At 47.7% G+C, this 5471-nt stretch overlaps 1 protein-coding gene and 1 pseudogene across 1 annotated transcript in view; one reads left to right on the top strand and one right to left on the bottom strand.

Moving 5' to 3' along the window:
- Window positions 1-5471, top strand: part of ARK2C (arkadia (RNF111) C-terminal like ring finger ubiquitin ligase 2C) — a 131547-nt gene that overhangs the window by 6374 nt on the left and 119702 nt on the right. The gene's annotated exons all lie outside the window — the stretch shown is intronic.
- On the bottom strand, window positions 3693-4698 carry LOC112834999 (Y-box-binding protein 1 pseudogene; annotated as a pseudogene).

The following is a 5471-nucleotide window of genomic DNA, read 5'->3' as shown; positions in this document are numbered from 1 at the left end:
GTTCTAGAGGGGAGGGGGGTGGGGGATGGGTTAGCCTGGTGATGGGTATTAAGGAGGGCGCATTCTGCGTGGAGTACTGGGTGTTATGCACAAACAATGAATCATGGAACACTGCATCAAAAACTAATGATGTAATGTATGGTGATTAACATAACAATAACAAAATTAAAAAAAATATCGAGGGCCTTGCTTCATCATCTTCTTTGCCGGTATGACTGCTGAGAGGTTCAAATCCATTAGAAGCACTGACCCCACATTTCTCCCTGGAAGTTGACCAGATTTTCTCCTGTTCTCAGTATTCTGAAAACTCCTAGTGATCTACACTGGGATGGGACTGCTTCCAGCCACTATGCTGGAAGCTCAGTGGGCTATTCAGTCTTCATGGTGCAGAATTATTATTCTTTTTTTAAAGTTTTTATTTATTTAAATAAACCCTACACCCAACATGGTGCCTGAACTCACAACCCTGAGATCAAGAGTCACATGCTCCTCCGACTAAGCCAGCCAGGTGCTCCCATGGTGCAGAATTGTTATTATTACTTTTTAAAGAGTTTGTTTATGTTATGTATGCATGTCTTTAGAGCATGAGCAGGGGAAGGGACAGACGCAGAGGGAGAGAATATCAAGCTGACTCTGTGCTGAGTGCAGAGGCTCAGGGCTCCATCTCACGACCCTCAGATCATGACCTGAGCTGAAATCGAGTCAGATGCTTAACTCACTGAATCACCCAGGCGTCCCCCATGGTGCAGAATTATTAAGAAGACCTTGGGAACTCACTGTGGGTTGCCTAGACCTAAGCCAGGGCCCCTATCTCCAGCAATGGCAAACATCAGGTACCCTGAATCCAGTCTGCCTGGTGCCTCAATAGCCTATGATTACCCCCTTGACAAAACTGCTTTCCTACAGTTGCCTATGAGAGGGAGACCCCGTGAGGAGGAGGTCCCTCCCCTGGGACCAACTGCACCCTGGCCCCAGCAAACCTCCCTGTGGAATCATGGGAGATTCAGGGGCTCCCACTGAGTTTCCCGTGTCTGTTCACATGTTTAGGATTTCTAATCAGTCTTTTTTTGTTGTTCTCTAAATGATCTTTTTAAAAAAACACACTTCCATTCGAGTATGCAATGTCTGTTATTTCTCTGGGGATATTAATGATCTTTTAAAAATCTTTTTTATCTTTTCTGCTGCCTCAGTTCCTTTGGTCTCTAGATTCCTTATTAGAGGTCTTTCTAGGAAGTCTGGTAATCTTTGGTTGTCTGCTCATAATTACGTATAGTGGTGAACGGGGAGGAACGCGAGCGCTCATTGGAGGGAGTAGTGACTGGGGCACTTTGACTTTGAGCCTCACTGTAGGGTGATCTTGGTGGACCTTCTGTTGGGGATCCTCTGGGTCAATGTCTTTATTTAGGTTTTTCCTGTTGGATGGTCAAATGCCCAGAGAGTTGTCTTCTGATCTCCTGCCTGGAGAGCAAAGACCGGTGCCAGTCCCGTGGGAGCTGGGTTGGGAAGGAGAACTGGAGGGTAGGTAGGCCAAGACTGAATCCCTGCCTGAAGACTCTCCTCTCTGCTTTAACTTCTGCGGAGAATAAGCTCCAGCCCCTGCCCTGAGGGAGAAGGACAGGTGTCCAGCACTGCGGATTTGGGGAGGGGCCTGGAGGACGGGCAGCTTCCCAGGTCTCCCTGTCTCCGCCAGCCCCCTTCCCCCCAGCTCCTCCCAGGGCACTGTGGCAGTTAGCGCCTGGGCGCACCGAGAACTCTGCAGTGGAATTGGATCCTGGCTGAATTTCTCTCCCTCTGGTTTTAGGATTTTGCTCCCTTGGGGCTGCCCATGTCCAGTTACCACTTGTCCATTTCCAGCCCCCCCCCTCCCGCCAATATGTCACTGTAAGCTCCTGTCTTCTCTCCTCTGACCTTGTATGTTTATGTCCTAAAAAAAAAAAAAAAAATCTTTTCATTAGTTGTAGTGAACTTTGGAAGGGAGCAAGCCTAGATGCGCATGTTCAGTCTGCCATGGCAAGTCATCATAGCCTCGCTACATGCTCCAACTAGTCTACCGAGTGACCAGCAACTCGCAGAGGCTCGGTCCTGCTGACTTCTCTCTGCCGCAAAGCAGTTCAAATTGCTGCAGCTGGGAGGCGGAGACAGGTTCCCTCGGGACAGACCCCCAGAGCCCCAACCTCTCGGGGTCTCTCAGAGCCCCCACACCTGCAGCCCCTTCACAGGGAGCTCGGAGGGAGGGAGGCCCAGTACCCACTGGGCAAGTGGGTACTACTCGGGTGAGAAGGCATGGTGTCCAGCCAGGCGTGTCCAAGGACAACCCAACCCACTGGCCTGGGTGGATAGCACCCTTTGCAACCACGTGGCTAGGTGCTGTGGAGAGCAGGGAGGATGGACCACACACTGGAAAGACGATGACATTATTCCTTCTGGGCTTCATTCAAATACTGCCTTCTGAAGCCAGATCATTTTGGGGACTTAGGACCCTTCTTTTCAGAACTGGGCCTGATTCTTTGTCAGGTTAACTCCTCCCTGGTGATGATGTCCTCCCATATGTTGGCAGAGTCTTCTGGTGCCTGAAAAAAAAAGGCTGTCTTAGTCAGTTTGGTACTTTGCTATAACAAAGTACCACAGACTGGGTGGCTTATAAACAACAGAAATTTATTTCTCTCAGTCCTGGAGGCTGGAAGTCTGAAATCAGTGTGCCAGCACGGTCAAGTTCTGGTGGGGACCTTCTTCTGGATTGTAGAAAGGCCAACTTCTCGTGTGTCCTCACAGGACAGAGAGCAGAGGGGAAGCAAGCTCTCTTAGGACCCTTCCTCTTTTTTTTTTCTTATGACTCTTCTTTTTTAATTTAAATTTTGTTAGTTAACATATAATGCAATATTGATTTCTGGAGTAGAACTCAGTGATTCATCCCTACATACAAAACCCAGTGCTCATCACAACAAGTGCCCTCCTTAATACCCATCACCCATCTAGCCCATCCCCCACCCGCCTCCTTCCATCAACCCTCAGTTTGTTCTCTGTTGTTAAGAATCACTTACGGCTTGTTTCCCTCTCTCCTTTTTTTCTTTTCCCCCTTCCCTTATGTTCATCTCTTTTCTTTCTTAAATTCCACATATGAGTGAGATCATACAGTATTTGTCTTTCTCTGACTTATTTCACTTAGCATAATACACTCTAGTTCCATCCATGTCATTGCGAATGGCAAGATTTCATTCTTTTTGATGGCTGAATAATATTCCATTGTATGTGTATACCACATCTTCTTTATCCATTCATCAGTTGGTGGACATTTGGGCTCTTTCCATAGTTTGGCTATTGTTTTTTTTATTTTTATTTTTATCTAAGACCTTGCCGTTTGTTGACTTTTTTTGAAAAAAATCAAGTTGTAAACTTTTATTACAAATTAAAAATGAGGTTCTTAAAAATCTCAACTTGACCAGGTATGAAACAATTTAAAAACCTTTAAAGGTGTATTGAGAAAAACCAGGCTTTAAAAACAAAGCAAAACAAAACAAAACACATTTGTCATTACCAAACAGAGACGTCTGTAAATAATAATAAAAAATAATAAAAATCTAATATTTTCTATATATATTCTAATAAAAATCCCATGCTGCATAGATATTGCAGATAGTTCTATTTATCTGGTCAATGGCCGAAAAGCAAGCACTTAAGGTCTTCCGCTCCAATCTTTTGTTCATTTCTTATTGCTGGAATTTCATCTTCATTTCTTCGCGGTGGATGACTAAGCCGGATGCTGGTAGAGTTGGTAAGCTGGCATTTGCTCAGCCCCGCTCTGCTCAGCCTCCGGAGCGGGACGAATTCTCAGCTGGTGGATTGGCTGTTGTTGTCTCTTTGCCATCTCGTGGCTTAGGGTTTTCTGGGCGTCTGTGTCGGTAATTGAAGTTGCGGTGGTACCGACGTTGAGGTGGTTGCTGACCTTGGGTCTCATCTCCTTGATTTTCCTTATCTTCCTCATTGCCATCCTTTCTAGGCTCTCGTTGGCGAGGAGGACCCCTGCGGAATCGTGGTCTATAGCCCCGGCACATATTCTGTCTCAGTGGTCTACCTTGTTCTCCTGCACCCTGGTTGTCATCACCTTCCATCCCTTCTCCCTGCACAGGAGGGTTGGAATACTGTGGTCGCCACCCAGAGGGTCTCCGCATGTAGTGGGAACCGGTGCCACTGGGCCTGGCCTTCAGGAGCACTTTCCGACCCCTCGTCCTTTCTCTCACTATTCAGGTAATTCTGCTGGGAATTGTATGGAGGACGCCTGCACTGGGGGGCGTGTCTATAATGGTTAGGGTCTGCTGCTTATTTACTGCTTTGCTCTGGAACTCCACCAGGGCCTGTCACATCTGCTGCCTCCGCACCCTTTTCTCCTTCAACAACACCAAACTCCACAGTCTCTCCCTCTCCTACACTGTGAAGGTACTTCCTGGGGTTGTTCTTCTTCACGGCGGTCTGGTGTACAAATACTTCTTCCTAGGTGTCACTCCTGTTGATGAAACCATATCCGTTTCTTACATTGAACCATTTTACTGTTCCCCAAACCTTCATTGCAATGACCTTCTTGTCCGCACCGGCAGGTGCCTTCGATGTGAGGCTTCCCGGGGTGTGATGGTAACTAGGCGGTGGGGCTGCTCAGGGCTCTGTGGGGTCTGCTCTCCGCTCCCGCTACCGATCGAACTCCATAGTTTGGCTATTGTTGATAATGCTGCTATAAACATCGGAGTGCATGCACCCCTTCAAATCTGTATTTTTGTATCCTTTGGGTAAATACCTAGTAGTGCTGGTAATTAATTCCATGTTCCACTTTTTAAGAAACCACCATGCTGTTTTCCTGAGCCTTACTTTGAAATCCACTAAATGTGCCCTCCACCGTGAGGCTTCAGTCCCCAGCTCTTTGCCCATCTCCTAGTTCAAGATCAGCCAGGCCCTCCTCTGTGTTCAGAGGCACATGTGCATGACAAACACAACCCTCGTCAGGCTGTCTTCTAGTCATCTGTTTGCTGGTGTCTAGGCTGTAAGTGCCCTGAGGACAGGGACGGGGACATCCCCGGTCTCACATCCCCAGAGCATCGTGTGCGCTCTTGACTCAGGGCGAGCCAATCATGACATGAATCCGTGTTTGTTTGACTGACGGGGTCACCAGCTGCTCACCCACCCACTGGCCAGTTGTCTGTTAACTGACGGAACAACGTAGCACTCTCCCTCTTCTCTCTGCCAAATCACATCCTTTCATTCTGGGCTGGAAAAGAAATAGTCGTTACTTCTCAGCCCGTGAGGTGATTTAAGTGTGGGCTCAGGGATCGGAGGCTTACTAGTTAGGTTGCTACGGAAAATTTTTTGAAGCTCTCTGAGCCTCAGTTCCCTCATCGGTATAATGGGGGTAATACCGGGACCTACCGCAAGTGGCCGCTGTGCAGATTGAATAGACAACGTTTAGCGCAGTGCCGGCCCCCCCC

The sequence above is a fragment of the Callorhinus ursinus genome, unplaced genomic scaffold (genome assembly GCF_003265705.2).
Source record: "Callorhinus ursinus isolate GAN/ISIS: 27379988/994484 unplaced genomic scaffold, GSC_fseal_2.0 scaffold11, whole genome shotgun sequence".
Classification (NCBI taxonomy): domain Eukaryota; kingdom Metazoa; phylum Chordata; class Mammalia; order Carnivora; family Otariidae; genus Callorhinus; species Callorhinus ursinus.
Note: the sequence above shows the minus strand (reverse complement) of the source record. Positions and strands in the feature narration are given on the sequence as shown.